The sequence below is a fragment of the Onychomys torridus genome, chromosome 1 (genome assembly GCF_903995425.1).
Source record: "Onychomys torridus chromosome 1, mOncTor1.1, whole genome shotgun sequence".
Taxonomy (NCBI): Eukaryota; Metazoa; Chordata; class Mammalia; order Rodentia; family Cricetidae; genus Onychomys; species Onychomys torridus.
This window is the reverse complement of record NC_050443.1, coordinates 67,315,057-67,337,301: the sequence shown is the minus strand read 5'-3', so window position 1 is coordinate 67,337,301 and position 22,245 is coordinate 67,315,057. Positions and strand designations below refer to the sequence as shown.

Below are 22,245 nucleotides of genomic sequence, written 5' to 3'. Positions count from 1 at the left end.
TAGGAAAGAGGCATGTTCAGATTCGGACACATTTTGAAATTAGAAAAACCATAACTAGTTGATTGGCTATATCTTCATCAGATATCAGACACCTTGTTAAGTTCCTGGTTCATTTCCCATGTGTCAAGTGGGATATAAGTGAAGACTCTCTAAAGCCAGTATGGTATCTTATTCAGTATGGTGCAAATATTGACTCAACTCATCCAAATCATTGACCAATGAGATATATACTATTTTTATGCTAGAAAAATAAATTAGTTTCTCTACTCTTTCACAGCAACGAGGCAGCAGAAAAAGTGTTTAAAACTAGGCCGTCTATCTGGGTTTCATCCCAGTGAGAAGGATGTTCTATGGCTTTTGAAATCTAAATGCAATGAAACCCTCAGAGACTTCCTGAAGAATATCAGTCTTAAAGATAAAAACTGATACAATTCTGTCTTTCATTCAACTTACCATATTCTTCTACATTCCTTTAATGCATTTATTTCCTTCTATTACAACTCCTATTACAGGATTTTGAAGTGTTAAAGTGTCTCAATTATTTGAGTATTTTTGTATTTAAATTTCTGGATTCAAAATCACAGTGAGAAACTTAAAAGACAACAAAATGAAAAAACCTCTCTTTTGCCCCTAGATATTCAGTAATTTTTCCAGGCAGAATTTTCTATAATTAAAAGGAATAAACAATATTCTTGTTTATAGTTTCTCCAAGACTTTCTTTTTTTATTATATTTGTGTTTTAATTTTACATAACAGCCATGGGTTCCCCTGTCCTTGTGCCCCCACCCCCACCTTGCCACCAAGCCCCTCTCCCCCATTTCCATCTCCTCCATGGCAAAGACTCCGCTGGGGATTCAGCTCAACTTGGTAGATTCAGTACAGGCAGGTCCAGTCCCCACCTTCCAGGCTGAGCAAAGTGTCTCCACATATGCCCCAGGTTCCAAACAGCCAGCGCATTCATTAAGGAAGGGTCTGGTTCCCACTGCCTGGGTGCCTCCCAAACAGTTCAAGATATTCAATTGTCTCACTTATCAAGAGGCCTGATCCAGTTGGGGGCTCCACAGTTTTTGGTTGATAATTCATGTGTTTCCTTTAGTTTGGCCCTGTGCATTTTCCAATTTTGGTCTCAACAATTCTCACTCATACAATCCCTCCTCTCTCTCGACAATTGGACTCCTGGAGCTCCACCTGGGGCCTGGCTGAGGATCTCTGCATCCACTTCCTATCAGTTACTGGATGAGAGTTCCAGCACAACCATTAGGGTGCTTGGCCATCTGATCACCAGACTAGGTCAGATCCGGCTTTATCTTGACCATTGCCAGTAGTCTACAGTGGAGGTATCTTTGTGGATTTCTGGGGACCTCTCTAACATTTTACTTCTTCCTGTTCTCATGTGGTCTTCATTTATCATGGTCTGTTATTCCTTGTTCTCCCTTTCTGTTCTTGATCCAGCTGGGATCTCCTGCTCCCCTAAACTTTCTTTCCCTTGAAACTTGCCCTTCAGTACCCCCACTCTCTTCCAGGTTGTTCATTTAGATCTCATCCATTTCTCTGTCATTGGGTGATCCCTGTGTCTTTCTTAGGGTCCTGTATTCTAGGTAGCCTCCCTAGAGTTGTGAGTAGCAGTCTAGTCATCTTTGTTTTATATCTAGTATCCTCCTATGAGTGAGTACATACCATTTGTCTTTCTGAATATAGGTTACCTCACTCAGGATGATTTTTTCTAGATCCATCAATTTGCCTGCAAACCTCATGATGTTATTGTTTTTCTCTGCTGAGTAGTACTTCATTTTCTTTATCCATTCAGTTGAAGGGCATCTAGGTTGTTTCCAGGTACTGGCTATTACAAACAATGCTGATATTAACATAGCTGAGCAAATGCCCTTGTGGTATGATTGAGCATTCCTTGGGTATATGCACAAGAGTGGTATAGCTGGGTCTTGGGGGAGGTGGATTCCCAGTTTTCTAAGGAAGCACCATATTGATTTCCAAAGTGGCTGTACAAGCTTGCATTCCCATAGGCAGTGGAGGAGAGTTCCCCTTGCTCCACATCCTCTCCAGCATAAGCTGTCTTCAGTGTTTTTGATCTTAGCCATTCTGACATCCCCCTTTAAAATAGCCACAAAAGATATAAAATACCTTGGGGTACCTCTAACTAAGCAAGTGAAGTACCTATATGATAAAACTTTAAGTCCCCGCAAAAAGAAATTGAAGAAGATGTCAGAAAATGGAAAGGTCTCCCATGCTCATGGATAGGCAGGATTAACATAGTAAAAATGGCAGTCTTATCAAAAGCTATCTATAGATTCAATGCAATCTCTATAAAAATACCAACACAATTCTTCACAGACCTGGAAAGAATAATACTCAACTTCATATGGAAAAACAAAAAACCCAGGATAGCCAAAACAATCCTGTACAATAAAACAACCTCTGGAGGCATCACGATCCCTGATCTCAAGCTCTACTATAGAGCTACAATAATAAAAACAGCTTGGTACTAGCATAAAATCTGACATGCGGACCAAGGGAATCAAATTGAAGACGCTGACATTAACCCAAACACCTATGAACATATAATTTTTGACAAAGAAGCCAAAACTGTACAATGGAAAAAAGAAAGCATCTTCAACAAATGATGCATAACTAGATGTCAACATGTAAAAGGCTGCAAATAGATCCATATCTGTCACCATGCATAAAACATAAGTCCAAGTGGATCAAAGACCTCAACATAAATCCAGTTACTCTGAACTACATAGAAGAGAAAGTAGGAAGTAGTCTTGAATGCATTGGCATAGGAGATGAAAATATAACACCAGTAGCACAGACACTGAGAGAAACAATCAATCAATGGGACCTCTTAAAACTGAGAAGCTTTTGTAGAGCAAAGGACACAGTCAACAAGACAAAGTGACAGCCTACAGAATGGGAAAAGGTCTTCACCAACCCCACATCTCACAGAGGGCTGATATCCAGAATATATAAAGAACTCAAGAAATTAGACATCAAAATGCCCAATAGTCCAATTAAGAAATGGGATATAGAACTAAACAGACAATTCTCAACAGAGGAAGCTAAAATGGCTGAAAGACATTTAAGGAATTGCTCTACTTTATTAGTTTCACTCATAAATTAGCATATAGATACCATTCCATAAAGGGCAGTGTGCACATATACTTTTCTATACTCTGCTTTTATACTGTACTGTGGAGGTTGATATCCTTTCCCCCATGGGTATGTATATGAATTATTACATTATTTAACTGGCTGAAAATATTCTGCTATGGTTATAAAAATCTCATAATAATGCTGGTATTACTAAAATTTGTTTTTTATTGGTTAAATTTTTCTTTTGACAATTTCATATATATAAATAATTCACTCTTATTACTGTCACATCCACCCTCTCTTATCACCCTCCCACACCTGTCAACCCTGCCCTTTCACCCCCACATCACCCTCCCTCATCACTACAGGTCCCTTTTCCACATATATGGTTTCTATCATTACACTAAACATCTTAAACATAAATTGCCTGTTTTCAGTTTACCTGTAGCTTAGATTTGTTTTTATTATAGCTTTGCTAGTAGTCTCTCATCGTCTTTCCCTACACGTTGGATTTCCCAAGCTTCCATATTGGTCACAGATGCTGTCTTTGTAGCTTATCGTAGAACCTGACACATGATTGGCACTAGTAATAAAAGATGCTTATGTCAATTAGGCCAGATGAATCACAGGACACCTCCACAAGTGCCACTATATACCAGGTCCAATTTTAAGTTTGTCTAATCAAATTACTCAGAAAATCATTCCTTTGCAGGACAGTGCTCATTTAAGAAATACTGAACAACAGAAATTTATAACAGAATCTTTTCATGTAGACTAGTTAATCTATTTTTGTTTTGTTTTCCAAGACAGGGTTTCTCTGTGTAGCCTTGTCTGTCCATAAACTTGCTTTGTAGACCAGGCTGGCCTCAAACTCACAGCGATCCACCTGCCTCTGCCTCCTGAGTGCTACGATTAAAGGCATTCACCGTCACCACCTGACAACTAGTTCATCTATTAGTCATTGTGTTTTCACTAAGTAAAAAAAAAAAAAAAAAAACTACTTGGGAAAAATGGTTCAGCTAATATAGACTAACCTTTCCCTCATTTTCCCCATGGAACAGAGTGAAAACCATTACTAAATACTTGATGAGGACCATGTCTGATGAATGCACAAGACTATGGAGGCTTTGAAAATGGAATTAGTAATAGAACCACAAACCAGAGGAATCAGATGCAAGCTTACAGAATTGGAGATAACAAGGTTAGCTGCTTTCTTCTTCCTCCCACCTCTTTCTCTCCTTATCCTTTCTCCTTCTTATCTTCTTTCTCTGTTTTCTCTCCTCCCTTCTTTTCTGTTTTTTTCCCCTATGCAAGTTATATAGCCCAGGTGGATTCAAATCAAGATCCTTGTGCCTCAACTTCTTTAGTTCTGGGATTACAGGTATCAGTACACCTGCACATTTTTTTCTATGTAAGTATTGTTCATGCAATTAAAATAGTATCAACATTATATAATATCAAATTTGAAATTTCTAGAACATGGGCTGATATTGTGGGAGAAAACTAAACCATCTAATCATATAGGTATGATATGAAAGTCTTACCACTATTTCTTGACCTTTCATTTATATTTCTAAATGACTTGTTTTTGTTTGGTTTAATAACCATTCTTCAGATGTCTTAGCAAAACTAACAGAGTTACAGTTAATTCTTTTGCTGTTGCTTCTTTGGATATGGAGAGAATTTCTTATTATTTTTTTAATAAATATTTTTATTTTATAATTAATTTAATTTTACATATCAGCTATGGATTCCCCTGTCCTCCCTCCTCCCAAACCCCCAGACTTCCCCCCAACCCACCCCCCCATTCCCACCTCCTCCAAGGCAAGGTCTCACTTGGGGATTCAGTCCAGCTTGGTAGATTCAGTTGAGACAGGTCCAGTCCCCTCCTCCATACACCAAGACTGAGCAAAATGTCTTAGCATAGGCCCTAGGTTCCAAAAAGCCAGCTCATGCACCAAGCACAGGTCCCAGTCCCACTGCCTGGGGGCTTCCTAAACAGTTCATCAACTGTCTCTCTTATCCAGAAGACCTGTTCCAGTTCCATGGGGGCTCCTCAGCTATTGGTTCACAATTCATGTGTTTCTGCTAGTTTGTCTATTTGTCCCTGTGCTTTTTCCAATCATAGTCTCGATATCTCTTGCTCACATAATCCCTCCTCTCTCACACCGATTGGACTCCTAGAGCTCCATCTGGGGTTTGGCCATGTATCTCTCATCAACTTCCACCAGACACTGGATGAGAGTTCTATCATGACAGTTAGGGTGTTTGACCATCAGAACACCAGAGTAGGTCAGTTCAGACACTCTTTCGACCATTGCCAGTAGTCTATAGTGGATGTATCTTTGTGGATTTCTGGGGACCTCTCTAGCACTCTGCTTCTTCCTATTACCATTGGGTCTTCATTTATCATGGTGTTTGCCCATTCTGGCCCTGATCCAGCTGGGACCTCCCACTCCCCTAAACTCTCTTTCCCCCAACCCTTGCCCTCCATTATTCTCCCTCATCCCCAGTTTGCTCATGTAGATCTCATCCATTTCTCTTTTGCTGGGTGATCCCTGTGTCTTTCTTAGGGTCCTCTTTACTAGGTAGCCTAACTGGAGTTGTGAGTTGCAGTCTGATTATCCTTTGCTTTATATCTAGTATCCACTTATGAGTGAGTACATACCATGTTTGTCTTTCTGAGTCTGGGTTACCTCACTCAGGATGATTTTTTTCTAGTTACATCCATTTGCCTGCAAACCTCATGATGTCATTGTTTTCTCTGCTGAGTAATACTCCCTTGTGTATATGTACCACATTTTCTTTATCCATTCTTCAGTTGAAGGGCATCTAGGTTGTTTCTAGGTTCTGGCTATTACAAATAATGCTGCTATGAACATAGTTGAGCATGTGTCCTTGTGGTATGATTGAGCATTCCTTGGGTGTAACAGGAATCTTAACAAGTCTTAATAATAAAGTCAAACCTGAGGCCAGTTATTGGGGTGAATGCTGGAAGATCAGAGAAACAGACCAAGCCACAGTTATCTCACCTGACAAACTTCTTAGCTGATCCTGTTTCCTCAGACTGGAAGCCTCTGTATCCTAATCTGAATCGGTCTCAGCTAAACTGCTGCTTCAAAGCCTAAAAGCTTAACCATCCAAATGCTTCTAGTTTCTGGTCTTCTCGACTTATATGTCTTTCTCTTTCTGCTATCACTCCTTGGGATTAAAGGCTCACTTCTTGGGATTAAAGGCATGTGTCACCATGCCTGGCTGTTTCCAATGTGGCCTTGAACTCACAGAGAGCCAGAGGGATTGCTGTCTCCAAAATGCTAGGATTAAAGGCATGAGTGCCACCTCCTAACCTCTATGTTTAACATTGTGGCTTTTCTGTTCTCTGACCCCAGATAAGTTTATTAGGGTGCACAATATTTTGGGGGAACACAATACCACCACACTTGGGTATATGCCCAAGAGTAGTATAGCTGTGTATTGAGGGAGTTGATTCTCAATTTTCTAAGAAGTCACCATATTGATTTCCAAAGGTTTGCATTCCCACCAACAGTGGAGGAGTGTTCCCCTTGCTCCACATCCTTTCTAACATAAGCTGTCTTCAGTGTTTTTGATCTTAGCTATTCTGACAGGTGTAAGATGGTATCTCAGAGTCATTTTGATTTGTATTTCCCTAATGATTAAGGATATTGAGCAATTCCTTAAATGTCTTTCAGCCATTTGAACTTCTTCTGTTGAGAATTCTCTGTTTAGCTCAATAGCCCTTTTTAAAATTTTTAATTGGGTATTTTAATGTCTAATTTCTTGAGTTCTTTATATATTCTGGATATCAGCCCTCTGTCAGATGTGGGGTTGGTGAAGATCTTTTCCCATTCTGTAGGCTGTCGCTTTGTCTTGTTGACCATGTCCTTTGCCCTACAAAAGCATCTCAGTTTCAAGAGGTCCCATTTATTAATTGTTTCTCTCAGTGTCTGTGCTACTTCTTATTAGTTCTTTAATTCATTGATTCATTCAAAAATGATTAAATTAGTTATTATAAACTAATGTATTGAAGTCCTTATTGCATGTCAGAGTGTTGCATGCTGGTGATACAATGATAAAAAAAGATAAAATTTTTGTCCTCAAAAACAAAAAACAACTCAGTATCTGAGCTATAGACACAGTGAAAGAAACTTGTTAGGAGCCAAGAGATTTAATGTTATTAAGATAATTTAAGTGGCGTGAGATGCATTTTATTTAAACTTCTTTTCTCATTCTGTCAGCTATAGGAGAAAAAGGCATATGAATTAGCTTGTATATTGGTACTTCAAAGAACCAGACTCCTTTAGCAATGTTGACTTACCTCAAGGCCAGACCCAGTTTGACATGAAGTTTTGCACTAACCCACACTTGTCAGCTATTTGCAGACATCTTTGAAGGAGAAATAAAAAAAATCAGGGCTAAACTTCCTTTCTACTCTCTTTATTCTACCCTGGTTCTTGATATATAAGCTTTAGTATTTAGGGCCAATTTTATCAGTATGTAATCAAGCCAGAAGACCCCTGAAGGATTATCAAATACACAAAACCTCCAATCCGTGGTTACAAATTTAATTTTACAGTCCACAGAATGTAGTCTTTAATTTATCTGGGCAGTTTAACTTTGAAGCTTAGTCTGTGTTAAGCAAAGAAATTTAAGACTATGCCAGGAAGACAGAGTCTGAGAATGTCCTCGATATCAGGGACTTGAGAGAGTACCTATCTAATCCAAAGGCTGCAGAAAGAAGCCCTCAGGCTGAACTTGCTTTTGGATATAGATTGAGTGGCCTACATGCTAGTTTATGAATTCTCATATAAATGGCTTTGTACACATCTAAAAATAAAGATATAACCATAACTTTCCTTATTCTCACCCAATGAACACCGGCTCTTTCCACTTTCCTGGCAACTCCTTAGCCCAGCAACTCATTCAAGATAGCTACCTCTTAGTTTGATTCAATAAACTCAGTTTACAAATGGGAAATATAAGGCCGAATTCAAGAGAGAACTCCCCCAAGACTCTTAGTTCTTTAAATATAAATAGTGACATCATCTTTTATGAGAGGTAAATTAATTATAATTTTATAATATTTTTGGTTAAATAACTCATAACTCTAGTGTGAAGATATAAGCAAAAGTATATTTAAAAGATAGAATGTTAATTATTTATGTCTGCTCTTATTCTAAATGATAAAGCGCTTTCTATGACTCTCTGTCTACCCACCAGCAAGGAGAAATTAAAAAAGGATAATGTAAGGGAAGACAGTAAAGCATGGTAGAGAAGTTAATTGGAAGTTTTGAGGGTGTTGTTGGATAATACAATGTAACCTTTTAATGAAAATGTTACATAGACGCAAGCTCACCCCACTCATTTATTTTTAAAATATATCGCGTTGTTATTTACACACACACCAGTGAATTTCTGTTACACACAGTGGGTGGAACAGCGTTTATTTCCTGTGTGACTGAAAGGCAAAGTATATCTCAAAGCAAGTTAATCTTTTACCATTGTGTTTCCATGGAAATGTACCTATGTACCATTACAACATATAACATTCTCTCTCTCTTCCCCCTCCTCTCTCACTGTATATGTGTATTTGTATATATGTGAGAAAAATTAGCAGTATCTTTCCTTGAGAGTTATTCTCCTCATTTTAAAAAATTTTATTTCTAAGATTATAATTCAATTGCAGCATTTATCTCTTCCTCTTACTTCCTTCAACCTATCCCTTGTATCTCTCCATGCTCTCCAGTTTATGGCCTCATTTTGCACTAATTGTTATTACATGCAGACATGTACATGCATATTCTTAAATATAACCAGTACAGTCCAATTAAAGTTATTTATACATATATTTTCAGGGCTGATTCTTTGGCATTGGACAACCAGTTGTGTTTTTCCCTAGGGAAGAACACCTTTACCTCTCTCAACTTTCCTCAGTTGCCTATAGTTCTTTGGGTAGGGTTTAACCTTTATTGACTTTTCCTTATTCATTTTGGCATATTCGTTTCTGTTGCCTTGTTCAGCTCACATTTTGACAATCATGTTCGTGAAACTTTATTAGTGTGGCTTCTGATAAGCTTCCATGCTACCAGAAGTCACCATGCAAGCTTCCAAAGGAGAAAGGGAAAACAAACAGTCCTACCCAGCTATGATGCTTATGGACCATATCAATAACCAACTGGCATGACTATCCTAAGTGTGCAGTATTGGTGCATATACCTTGATGGTAACCAGTAGCTCTCTACTTGCATTTAAGACCCAGTCAATAAAAATGAAACCATGGTGGGTACTGGAAACCTAGCTAATTACTCAGTACTAGTGAATTCATGGTTATTGTAGGAGAATCTACAACCATCAATTTACTAAATCAGCACAGTCCCTAACCTCATTCTGTAATCATTTGCCTTTTACCAACAGATTAGTATAGTCTTTCTCCTCATCAAAGAAACTTCCTTTTAGAACAGATGGAGTCCAGGAGAGAACAACATCTTAGTCTTTTGAGGCGGAGTCTCTCATGGACCTCATGTCAGATGGTTGTCTAGTCAATAAGACACAGGGATCTTCCTGTTTCTGCCTCCCCAGCACTGAAATTACAAGTTTACACCACCACAATTGCTTTTGCTTTGTTTTGATTTTATGTGAGTTCTGGAGATTGGATTCAGATTCTCATGCATGCAAGGAAAACACCTTGGAAACTGATTCATTTTCCCACCCAGAACATGTAATACTTTATGGCATATACTAGAATTATCAACGAACTTTACTGCCCCCTCATAGAGTATGAGTTTTGTGAAGCCTAAGACAATCTTGTTTTCTTTGTATTTTTCACAAGTTCAAACACTGTGGATTAAGGCAAACATCTCATTTAATCCTTTAATATTTGTTGACCATTCATTTTTGTTGTTGTTGTTTGCAAAGCCTCTAATCCTACCATGAGGTTTGAGATTAGTTCAGAATGGACAATCAGTTCCCTGTGAACCAAGTGCATTTTGGCTTTATTTACCATTACATTTCCTGCATATAGCACAGTGTTTAGCATTGCCAGTATCTTATTGGTAGATCATGGGAAGTAAATGAATATAGAAATCTCAAATAGACTTACTGTATGAAACTTAAGATACAGTGAACCAGTTAGAGAAATGATGTTATAATGAAGATACTGACACTTTCCTTGGAGTATTAAGATTCATGACATGAAGTAGTGGTTGTGAGACCTAAGGCTTGGGCCAGGACTAGGGATACAAAGTAGTAAAGAATCGTCTAAGGAAATGCTGTTATAAGGGATGGCATCACACAAATAATTTATCCTCCTTGATAACATCAAATGTACCCATGTTATGTGAAGTAGCACAACAGCTTCAAGAATCTAAATTTGTACCCACATATACTGATATAGCTCCCAAAGCTCACAATGCCTCTGATACATAGTTTTACCTGAAATATAGGAAGGTAACCTCTGAATTCTTACTGTGCAAAGCAAATGATTCCAGCAGCCTTAGAAGTAGCAGCTCCTTTCAGAAGCCTCAGAAGTCCAGGAGGGACTTCAGTTGTCTCCATTCAGAATGCTAACTTTTAAGTTTAAGAAATGAATACCACTAGTGGCTGGTTGATAACCCTAAATGAGTGTGTGATTTCAGACAGCAGTAGTTTTTTCATTCACATCATAGCGTTTTTGAAGAACTCCATGTAGAGTGTAAATTAATTCCATAAGAATATGAAGTTTGATGGCAACTATATTTAGGAGTCTGAGGAAAATATCATGCATGGTATCCTTACAATATATCTTTTATGTAAATTGCACTGTGTGTACAGCAGTATTAAGTTTTCAGGTATCTGATGCTTCTCACTAAGGTGTGATTTCCATGTCTGTTTTCTCTAGTTCTCACAATTCTCCTGGAAAGTATAATTTTCCTGGTTTCAACATGAGGTGATCTTGAAAACAGTTCTACCTGGGAGGCTCAACAAAGACCTGAGAATAATGTGCACCTGAAAACTCACTACCGCTGTACATACAGTACAATTTACATATTAGTCTGTGCTAATTGCAAAGTCAGCACTGCCCACATTTGGGAATTTAAGAATTGCTATACTTATAATCCAGGTTTCTGATGATCAAGATTCAAAAAAAGAAAAAAATTCCACTAAGATTTTGCTTCTAATTAAAAAGAATAAGCATGATAAATTAGAAACTCATTTCCTATAATGAACTCTGTAATTGAAATGAAGTAGAAAATTGCAAAAGCATGAATTACTTTGTCATATCCAAACCTTCTGTAAAGAAGAAAACTTCAATTACAGAGTTCACAAATTGTACACAGGGAAGACTAATTTTCACCACTAATACTAAGACTTGACTAGAGTAGAATGTATAGTCATGCAAGATTGGAGACATCTGAACATCTTTAAAGTATGTATATGTGAAGTTCTTTCTTCTGAGTGTGGTAGTCATTGTACCAATAGCGTGGATTATTTATTATATAAATTACTTTAAATCACGACTTTGCCACTTTTAGCCATGATGATAATGATTTCACAGAAACCATTTTATCATGAAATGTTTCAAAGGCAGATATTACAGCAAAAGAGAATGAGGAGAGAATCTCCCACAATACCTGTTGTCAGGTGCACTGCATCCATCACCTCAGCTCTCATAGCAAATGTGCAAACTGAGCATTGTATTTTCCCTTGTTTATTATGAGAAATGTTAGGCTCACAGACAAGAACGCAATGAGTAATGACACAAAACTAATACATAGTGAGTTAGAATTCCAAAATCTAGTTCAAGGTGATCCTGCAGCCTGTTCTTTCTGAAATTCACTTCTATTCTCTCTGAACTGTCATTAAACATCCAATAGTTACACTTATAAAAGCCATTTCCTATACATGAAAATGGAAATGATAATCCTGATTAACATCTGAAGAGCAATCTGAGCATCTGAAGAGCAAATAAGAGAATACATATCACATATTTGACAAATAAGAAAGGGTAAAATATATTAAGAAACCAATACTATAGGTTGTAGCTTAGCTATTATCAGTTACAATGTTTTTGCACATAAGAAAACTGAGGCTCATGTGTGATGAGAAACTTTTCTAAACAATAGAAAACTTTTTAATTCATAAAGCATTGCCACCATATAGAGTTAAAGCCCTCCATATGGGCTAGGACTATGTTTAAGGAACATGGAATGGTATAATGCTGTGGATATCGCTCTGTGTAAATAAAGTTCTGATTGGCCAGTGGCCAGGCAGGAAGTATAGGTAGGACAAGAGAGAAAGACAATTCTGGGAAGCAGAAGGCTGGGGAGACACCACCAGCTGCCGCCATGAGAAGCAACATGTAAAGACACTGGTAAGCCATAAGCCATGTGGCAAAGTATAGATAAGCAAAAATGGGTTAATTTAAGATAGAAGAAGTTGATAACAAGAAGCCTGCCACAGCCATGCACTTTGTAAACAATGTAAGTTTCTGTGTGCTTTCTTGGTTGGGTCTGAGCAACTGTGGGACTGGCGGGTAATTGAGATTTGTCCTGACTGGGCCAGGCAGGAAAACTCTAACTACAAATGGCGCCCAACGTGGGGCAAGAATTTCCACCTAAAACCTGAGAAAAAAGATTCTAAAACAGAGCTAAAAAGAGCTTCCTAATTGTCTCTCTCAAGTTAGCAGCAGCCTGCCGGTTTGAGCTACTGTGGCAGGTTTCTGGCTTGTGCGTCTGACCTGCAGTGCGGCAGGAATGAGGAGTCTACAAGCGACACTTTACTCTGCTGCATGGTAGATTTAGCCTTTGCTAGTTAAAAAAAAAAAAAAAAAAAAAAAGGTTTCTGGGCTATGCACTGCTTTGATAGAACTGCTTCTGATAGTTGATGGTACACATGGCTCAAGACCCAGAGCAGGCAGTAAACTGTACCACCGCCATGTTGGGAAGCTGAGGTGGGCGGAGCCAGCAGCCACAGAGGCGTTTCAATCTTACAAAGATGGATATTACATAGAGAATCTGGTTTGTCTTGTCTTTGGGACTTTTAACTGCAAAAAAAGGTTTGATCATAAAAGCTGTTGAGTTAAACAAGTATGTAAATGTTAAAGGTACCTTGACTTCAAAATTTGGATATAAGGATATGTTGCTTTGGAAAGGAGTCTCTGCTTTTGTTTCCACAGAAAACCAGAGGCTGTGGATTTGTTCCAGATTAAGATACATCAGGTTTGATCAGCCAAGACCACCTGAAAGGTCTCCAATGACACCATGGCCCAGATGATCCAACATCCAGAATGCTTTCAAGGCAACTGGCTCAGAGGTTCAACCTGATGGACTACTCCATAATCCTAAAATTTTCTTTATGTCCCCATAAGATACAGCGCCCCCCTCCAGCAGAAAGTAGTAAGAAAAACTATGCCCACATTCCCAAAATTATCAAGATGGCTTTGGAGATGGAATTGGCTCACTCCTTCTCTAAACCCAGACACATTGCTAAAAGAAAAGGTTAAGAGATTCTTGTGTCCCAAATCAGAAGAGCCCTCTGGTGTGGGACAGAGAAAAAAAAAAACAATATTTTTCTTTAAAGCAGGTTGATTATAAATGAGATCTCTTTCTAAAGAAGAAAAGGGGATATGATATAGATATAATAGGATGAAAGGGTAGATTAAGGAACTTCTAAAGAGCAACAACTCGTTTAAAATGTTTTACATTGGTATAGATTTTAGTCTATTGGTACAAACTTAAAGTTAATTTTGTTATACTATGTATATTTCTACTCTTGTTTAAGGTATTATGTTTGTACAGCTTGTTTAAAATTGTAATGGATAATTAAAAATAGATTAATAATTAGTCATCTATGATAATCATACTTGTAGCCATGTTAGTTAAGTCTTTAGATATACATAGACATATTTCAGATAGATAGGTAATCTTCAAATACTTCAAAGACCTACAGAATATGGCATTTAAAATACTTTTAAAATTTAGACTTTCTGGACAGTGAGACATGTCTGCTCCTGGCAGCACCGATTTACTTCAGAGAGGAGGATGGGCATTAAAGACACTTCATATGGAGTTTATCTTCACCTTGGCAAAAATAGCCATTTGCGCAAGAAACTGTTCTTGCCTGGACTGCTTGATTAACTGGACATGCAGGACCCATAGAAAGGTGACCATTGAACTTTGCTTGAAAAACTGGTCCTTCAGGTTCCTGCTTCACAGAGGAAACTGCCAGACATTCTACAAGACACTGAAAGAAGTGACCAAGAGACTCTAGCCCTGTGGGCTGAAGACAAATGCCCCAACTCTACAAAGGAACATTAGGTGACTGTCCAGGCTGCCAGCTGTCTCTGTCTACTCTTATAAGGCTCCTAAAAAATGCTTATATCCTTCTCCCGGTTCTCAGGTAATATTATATCCTTCTGAGGTCTTTGATGTGGTTAAAGACTAGATAGTTATAATTTCCTCAGTTATGATAAAAGATAAGTTAGATATAAAACCTTAGACACACCAATATAAGATAGGATATCTTCTTTAATATTGTAACTGTAATTCTTGCTTGATAATTGTTTTGTTATATGTAATTGTACTATGTAAAAGTTAAAACCTTCCTTAAAAAAAAAAAAAGAAAAGGGGAAGTGCTGTGGATATTGCTCTGTGTAAATAAAGTTCTGATTGGCCAGTGGCCAGGCAGGAAGTATAGGCGGGACAAGAGAGAAAGACAATTCTGGGAAGTAGAAGGCTGGGGAGACACTGCCAGCTGCCGCCATGAGAAGCAACATGTAAAGACACTGGTAAGCCACACGCCATGTGGCAAAGTATAGATAAGCAAAAATGGGTTAATTTAAGATAGAAGAAGTTGATAACAAGAAGCCTGCCACAGCCATACAGTTTGTAAACAATGTAAGTTTCTGTGTGCTTTCTTGGTTGGGTCTGAGCAACTGTGGGACTGGCGGGTAATTGAGATTTGTCCTGACTGGGCCAGGCAGGAAAACTCTAACTACAGTATAAGAAACATTTTCTGAAAAGATTATCTCTGAAACTTAGTCTTAGCTTAACTGCCACATGCATGTCATCAGTGCTTCTAAGTGACATTCCCTGTAACCTGTCCAACTGACTTCGTTTGACATTTTACATGGAAGGCAAGATCCAGTAGCATGAAAACCACTAAACTAAATCTCCTTAAGTCTCCTCAGTGATGTGGAAATGGGTCGTGGTAGTGACAGACTCATTTCCTTTCTGTTTCACATCATTCTTCAAAGCTCAAAATTGGTTTTAGTGATGGGCATTCTTTGAAACACGTTTTACATTTATAGCAGGCAGCATATCCTGAAAACATTATTTTCAAAACTCGGATTCAAATTATGATACTTCATTGGTCAGTTGTCTTTGCTTGACCAACCGGTTAGCTTCTTTGTGCTTTAGCTTGCACAAATATAGTGTGAGACTAGTAATGCTTGAGGAGGAAGACAATCAGGTGACCAAAAGAATAAAATGAATCCATAAACTATTTTATAATTTTGACATTAGTAGTTTATAATATATTGATTTGAAGGTCATGCATGCCAGTTCTACAATGAGCTGCAAGCTGTCTTTATGAAGCTTATGAGATCAGAGTGAGAATGTATCCTTATGTGGTAGCCTGACTAGTCTCTTTAAATGTTTTTCACCTCTGTCTGTAACATTACTGTTGTGTAGCTACTTACTCCAAGTTGAAACATTTCTCTGTGGAAGAGTAAGGATGCTCTTAAAACTCAGGAAGCTAAATATCTTATAAGGCACAAGAAGTTTATGAAAGTTATGAAATATACAGCATCCCTCCTTGGCTTAATATACACAGTAGGCAATTCTTAATATAAGTAGTAGGTGTCTAGGGAAGATTATATTCTTTGGTGGGTAATTGTGATAAAACTACTTCCAAGTTGGGGAGAGAGCACAATGAATTAAGGACAAGCCATCTAAGAATGGAGAATACTTATTAGGGAACAGGGAATCTCAGGTTGGTCATGTTCTATGTGGTATGGGGTTATACACATTCTTAATGAGTAGATATGTTAGTGTCAGGCTGTCCCCCAAGTAGCTGATAAGCTACATAACTTATTGCAGTCCTTGAAAGTAGCACATATGGGATGGAATCATAAGAACGTTATGTTAATGGTTGTGTGGAGTTTGCTGTGGTAAATAAAACATATAGCTGAGGTTCCACTGTCTGCCTTGGAAGAGCTTGTTTATGTAAGGATCTATAATGGAGAATGACATGCTGATTCTTGCCTCTGTATTAATCTCTGATTTGACAGGAAAAGTGATGAGGAGGATGAGGTGGAGCTATGGGCTTGCCATTTCTTAAATCTGGCTAAAAATAGAGGAAAGAGAGCACAAATTAGATCTGTGCTAAAAAGCCCTTCCTGGCATTCAAAAGTTTGGATCCATGGACAGAATCATGCCCCGAGGCAGGAGAGAACCATGTTAAAGAGAACAGGCTACTTCTCAGGTCTGAACATTAATACAAAGGAAGGGAAATCATGTGACTCACTATGCAGTTTCTGGCCTTAATATTCATTCAACAAAGTAAATTGTGATAATTAGAGAATATTTTGCATCTAACTGAATTAGAAAAACTTTTTAAAAATGCCAGCTTAAGTATTGAAGGCAGGACTATTTTTCTTAGGAGAGTTAAAAAAGGCCAAATTAAGAAGGATATTAGGATTGACATGAGGCTTTTGGGACTTTGTTGAGGTGGGAGGTGATTTTTAAGGAATACAAAAGATTATGGCAGTTCTTCATTATTTAGACCAGCATCTAAATAAGGACTATAAGGTGCTAAAATATTCAGGAGGGGATGAAAAAGGGAAAGCTGTCATTGAGCTATCTGGAAATCCTAGGGAAAATATTTTGACAGAAAGCCAAATGTTGTTCTAATGAGCCTCTGGAATACTTGGAAAGGCTTTGGAAGGTGTTAATTCTGAGAAAGTTAACTAAAGAGGGGAAAGGAATAGCAAAGGTAATAAAGATTATGTATATTCTAGGGGTGGTCAACTATCCCTCCAAAGTAAACAATCCAACGTTTCCTGGTGTGAATAAGTATCTGAGGTTGATACATGCCTTCTTTCTCTTTGCAACACAAGCAGGGCCGAATAGTGTAACATGTCAAAATAAAGTCAAGGAAGAGGGAAGATACACAATGGTGCTGAGGTAGTACCCCGTTGCACAAATCCTAATTGGTCTTATAATAAAAACCAGGAGTTAGATATTGGTGTAAATGCTGAAAGATCAGAGAGACAGGAACAAGCCACAGCCACTTCTTCTTCTTCTTTTTTTTTTAACTTATTCTTAATTTTCTATTTTACATACTAATCACAGATCCCCTTCTTCCCTCCTCCTGCTCCTCCAGCATTCTACCTACCAACCCACCCCCCATTCCCTCCTACAAGAAGGTAAAGCCTCCCACTGGGAGTCAGCAGAGCCCCTCCCCCTGCCTCAAGGCTGTGCAAGGTGTCCCACCATAGGTAATGGGCTCCAAAAAGCCAGCTCATGAACCAGGGATAGATCCTGATCCTACTGCCAGGAGGCCCCTTAAGCAGATTCTGAATGAGGTACCCAGACTCAGAAGTACAAACATAGTATGTACTCACTCATTAGTGGATGCTAGATGTAAAGCAAAGGATAACCAAAGTACAACCCACAACTCCAAAGAAGCTAGCTAACAAGGAGAACCCAAAGAGAGATGTGTGGATCACTCTAGGAAGAAGAAATAGATGAGATCCCTGTAAGTAAACTGGGGATGAGGGTGGGCAATAGAGGGTAGGGAGTCGGGGATAAGAACATAAAGAATGGGATGGTGGAGCTGGAACAGGGATGGAGTGGGAGAGCAATAAAAGAGACACTATGATAGAGGGAGACATCATGGGGATAGGGAAAAATTGGGTGCTAGGGAAATTCCCAGGAATCCACAAAGATGACTGTTAGGATCCTGCCCTCACTCCTGTACACTCACAGCTTGGGGTCTTGCATCTTATGTCATCAGCAGGCACTGGTGACTACACAATCTGTGCCTTAAAAAGCTGGACGCTTTGCTCAGCCTGGAAGGAGGGGACTGGACTTGCCTGTACTGAATCCATCAGGTTTAAGTGAATCCCCAGGGAAGTCCTGGCCCTGGAGCTAATGGGAGTGGAGGGGAGGGCAGGGGAGGAAGGTGGGGATGGGGGCGGGAGGGGGGAGGACAGGGGAACCCATGGCTGATGTGTAAAATTATAACACAAATATAATAATAATAATAATAATAATAATAATAATAATAATAATAAAGAAAAATTTCAGAAAAAAAAGCTGGGCGCTGACTCCTACCCTCTCTCTTCATTCTCTGCTCTCTCTGTTCCTTGCTGTGCTCCTCTCCCACCATCTTTCTTTCTCTCCAGTCCTGGCTCTCCTCTCTCCTATCCCCTCCTTCCTTCCAATAAAGCTCTAAAAACTAACACTGGGTTCTGTCATGACTGTGACTTTTCCACGTGGTAACCAGCGCTGCCACCAGTGTAGTTTATCTTTCAATGACCCCAGCTTAGACTGCTAGCAATAGTGGAGAAGGTACCTGAACTGATGAATCATCAGATTGGTGAATACCCTAACTGTCATCATAGAGCCTTCATCCAGGAACTGATGGAAGCAGATGCACAAATCCACAGCCAAACACCAGGCTGAGCCACAGTCATTTCTCACCTTACCAACTTGACTAACTAATCCTCTGACTGAATATCTCTGAGTCCTCAGCCTATAGGCCTCTAGTTCCTGTCTCTTCATGCCTTATAAGCCTTTTTTTGCCCAGCCATTTAACTTCCTCTCTCAAGCTTCCTAGTGCTGGGATTAACGGATTAAAGGTGTGTGCCACCACTGTTTCATTCTGTTTCTCTCCTAGACTGGATCAATCTCCTATAACCCAGCGTGGCCTTGAACTCACAGAGATCCACAGGGTCTCTGCCTCCTGAGTGCTAGAACTAAAGGTTTGTGCCACCACTGCCTGATTTCTATGTTTAACTCTGTAGCTGTCTCTGTCCTCTGATCTTCAGGCAAGCTTCATTTCTTAGATTATAAATATACCACTGTAGTACCCCTGGAATAGGAAGCAGGGTGGCTGACAGAGAATGACAATGGATTATAGAGCTGACAAGGTAGCTGTGCTTTGGTTGACAAAAGTCCCCTGCCTAGGCTGCTGTACTTTGATAACACAATTGAAATAAATGAAGATCATTGTGTTGTGTTTTTATAATGTTGTGTTTTTAGTATACCCTTCGTTGCAGAATTGTGAAATTAATTGATGACAGTGGACTTTGAAAGATCCTGCCCACACTCTTTAAAATAGAGTTAATTTCATGAATAGAGTAATATAATTCTAGCCTCAGAGTATTTGTTTTGGAAAACTGGTATACAGATACAGAAAACTCTAAAATATAAAAACAGAAATATGCATACACACACAGGAGAGAGAGGGGGGGTAAGAGGGACATGGAAGGGGTTAGAGTGAGGAAATGAAACTGGAAGGGGAAATTAATGTAATTATATTTGAATTTTAAAAATATGTAAAAGAAAAATTGAATTAGAGGTCACATATGGGTAGGAGATGGGCACTTTGAAAAGCTATAAGGTGATTATAGATCCCAGAACTAGGGATGGGTTATTTCTGAATGAGTTGTTGACTAGAGAGACTCCCAAACTCCCCCAAACCACAAAAGCTGTTTCTTTGTGTTTGAGTCACATTAGGTAAACTTTTGTTTCCTCTGGTATTTGTACATGTACATATATCAACAATTGGAGAATGGAATATGTATTTGAAAGAGAAAAAGGCAGGAGACCATGGAAGAGTTTGGGCAGAATGAGTGTTATAATCACTATATAATAATCTCAAGATTATTATAAGGCTATCTCCTATATTGTTTGCATGACAGTACTAGATGCTAAGTCCTTTTTTCTAAATACATTGCACAGTTTCGCTGTATGACATTGTGAAACAGGCTACAACTGAACTTAACTGCTGTCCAGTTCAATTCTGAACCTTGCAATTGTCTTTGAGTCAAAATACAAGACCAGATGTGTCAACTGGTATAATAGTGAGTGGGACAGTGGTTATGGGTGCAGTCAACCAATTTTCACTTTCATTTGAAATTCTGTTCTACAAGAGGGAATCCATTTTTGATACTATATGCCAGGATCAAAAAAGCCTGTGGCTGAGTAGATCACAGGTCCTAGAGGGGAAACTTCAGCTATTTTTTATTAAATGGATATAATGTACCCATCGAATTACCTTATAAATATCTATATTTATGCCTAGAGATTATTGCTTCTTTCACCTTCAGTTGTAGAGAAAAATGCATTTTGCAGTAGGCAGTAGTTACCATGGAGTTTCCTAAACTACTGAGAAAAAGTGACTGTTACTATGGCATAATGACCAAATGCTCAGCCACAAATGAACGAAAATAGTTCTGTATCTCCAAGGATTAGGGGATATCTTGTACAATGGGGCAGAAATCATATAGGATTGAGAGAAATTGAATTGTTTTGTAGTTATTCCCCTTTGGAAGGTGAAGAGGGACTCTTAAGGCTGAATAAGATAATGTAACTTGTAAGTCCAAGGCCGCTCATCCATATACAAGAGTCATGGGGCCCCTGCCTGAGGCTACCTAAGTGTGAAACAATTGCTTTGGAAGAGGAGACTCTGGTAGAGCAGTCTGCGAGTTGCAGTGAGGCTTTATGTATCTATCCCTGTGCTGGAATGGAACTTTTAATGACATGGTTGCCTTTGAGTCACCCATACTCCTGGGTACTCATCATTTCCTCAAGGTAGACAAGGTTAGACTATTTTCTTTGGTTTGTTATTGGTGCCTTATCCACAGATGTTACTTCATGTCTCACCAGGATGTCACACAACTTCTTTTCTCTTATTAGTATCTGCTATCAATCTATTTTCAAAAACCAAAGTTGAAAAGTAATGATTTGAAGAATATAGTGGTTCATGGAAATTTTAACAACACATCATGCCCCAAAAGAACAGATTTGAAAATATATTTTGGAAGAAGTTAGGAAGAGAAGCAATTAAATTTATTATTCACCTTGCATTATGAATATGTATTGTTTCCTTATAAGTTGGATGTCAGTGTCCTTTGATTTATAACCCACACACTAAAACAGAGAGGAAGATTCCAGTTGCTGACATCTTGCCTTTTAGTCAGAGTGTGGTATGCATTGATTTGTTCATTTTACAAGCATGTATTGAGTACCACCTACATATAAAAGCAATTTTAATCAATAGAGTTCTCAGACACTTGTTACACATATTATATATTATAAAATGAATAAAAATATTTAATACTGACAGAGATATCAATCTTCTGTAGATGCACAGGTTTAATTTATTTGGAATTGCATAGCCTGAGTCTCAAGCTTTTTAGGCCATTTATCAGTTATGTAATATTGAAGAAGCCATTGACACTCTCTAAGCTTTTATTTTTCTACCAGTAAAGGCACATGCAAGGTAACTATCTCATAAAATTGATTGGAATACAAAATATGATTGTGTAGAATCTAGCAAGCACTTGCTTTAAAATGTTAATTATGATAATGATTGTGGTAATGAGACCACTTAAGTTTTGTAAATTATTAAATTAAGACAGTGTAATGTGTATAAATATGCTTCATAGAATACCAATACCATTGCTAGTGTTGATGAATTCTCTACTTTCAATTATAGAAGGTTGTCCAGTCCTACCATTTAGGAAGTTGAAGCAGATTCAGCCTGCCAAGGTATGCATTCCCTGACTCCCAGGCAATGAGAATTTAACAAGTGTTCCCTATAGTGGAGAACCTTTTCAGAAACCCAGAGGTTAAATAACACAAAGGCAGGAACAGCATTTATTGTAATGAAGATTGAGAAAGACTGAACCCAAATTTTTAAGAGTGGGGTCCTGTGTTGCTGTGAAAGCATGGAGAACCAGTATAGGCTTCTATCTTTGGTCCTCTACCTGCTAGGACACTCTTGGTAGAGCCACTGTGTTTCCAAGTAGTAATTAAAAAAGTTATATTTGATTTAATTTACTTAATACAGTTATCATTAGTTCATTATGATTACAAAAATAATCATGATATGAGTTAAATTGTTATT

At 38.4% G+C, this 22,245-nt stretch overlaps 1 protein-coding gene across 3 annotated transcripts in view; it reads right to left on the bottom strand.

Annotated features, from left to right (window-relative positions):
• Grm5 (glutamate metabotropic receptor 5) overlaps positions 1–22,245 on the bottom strand; it is a 484,091-nt gene that overhangs the window by 97,957 nt on the left and 363,889 nt on the right. The gene's annotated exons all lie outside the window — the stretch shown is intronic.